Source organism: Galeopterus variegatus, unplaced genomic scaffold, assembly GCF_000696425.1.
Source record: "Galeopterus variegatus unplaced genomic scaffold, G_variegatus-3.0.2 Scaffold7741, whole genome shotgun sequence".
Lineage (NCBI taxonomy): Eukaryota > Metazoa > Chordata > Mammalia > Dermoptera > Cynocephalidae > Galeopterus > Galeopterus variegatus.
In genome coordinates, this window is record NW_007733852.1 from 85,783 (window position 1) to 87,025 (window position 1,243).

The window sequence follows — 1,243 nt, forward strand, 5'->3', positions numbered from 1 at the left end:
TCTCTGAACCTCTTCTGGTTCTGAGTGCTGCCCAATTCATAATTGTTTTTTGCTCAGATAAATGCTGCTAAAAGTAAATTGTCTTCAATTTTTCTTTCGCCACCTCAGAAGTCTTCTCTGACTTCCCAGCATAGTCACTTTCCCCTTTGTGCTCTCTCAGGGCGCTGAGTACTTGTTGGTGTTAACCCGGGTGGGGAGCATCTTACATTCTGTGCCCATTATGACTGTGGACCTCATAAGAGACCCTCAGTAAACAGTCATTGTGTCTGTAAAATAAGAGCTGGACTCCTGGGTATGTTTTCAGGGTGTGTTATCTTGGTATAAGTACTTGACTTCTCTGAGCCTCGGTCTGCTCATCTGCAGGGGGTGGTGTTATTCTGACTATTAACCCTAATGTCAGATTACGAAGAAGGCCCTTGATAGCAATCGTTCTGTTCCATGACCCCCACCTGCCATTCCATGTAAAGAACAATGAGATCTGTGCTTCTCACACGGGTCTTCAGAAAATCTTTGGGGAATCTTTGTCAAAAACAGCTTCCTCCTGCACATGGGAATGTAAGCTGGTACAACCATCTTAGAAGTCTTTGGCACTACCTGCTAAGTTGAATATACACACACCTTAGGACTCAGCAATTCCATTTCTAAATATTTAGTACATAGAAATGTGTACAAACATGCAGAAAACACATGTGCAAGTGTCACTGTAGCAACATCACTCCAAATAGAAAAGTATGAAAACAACTCAAGTGTTGTCACTACTCAGACAGCAAAGTGCCATCAGCAACAAAAGTGCTCTTGAGTACAAAACAGTGGACGAGTCTCCCCTTCATTATATTGAGCTAAGGAAGCCAAAACATAATGCGTAATCTCCTTTGAATAAAGGTCAAAACCAGTTGGGACTAATCTGTAGTGTCAGAAGTCAGGGCAGGGGTTTTCCTTGGGGAGGAGTGTAGGGTCACGATGAACAGTGGCAGGAGGGGGTTTCCGGTGCTCTGCAAGGTCCTATTTTTTATTGGAGTGGTGGTTAGAGAGCTGTATTCTTGTCGTGATGTCACTGAACCGTGCACTAATGAACCCTACGATGTTCTCTATGTGGATCAGATATTCATGAAAATGGCATATTAAAAAAAATCAAAAACACATCAGCAAAAGGCTTCTGTCATCTTTCCATATCTACTTGATAGTTGGTCCAGGTGATATGTGTTTTAGAAGCTCCCAGGTGATCATCATGGAGCCACTTCTC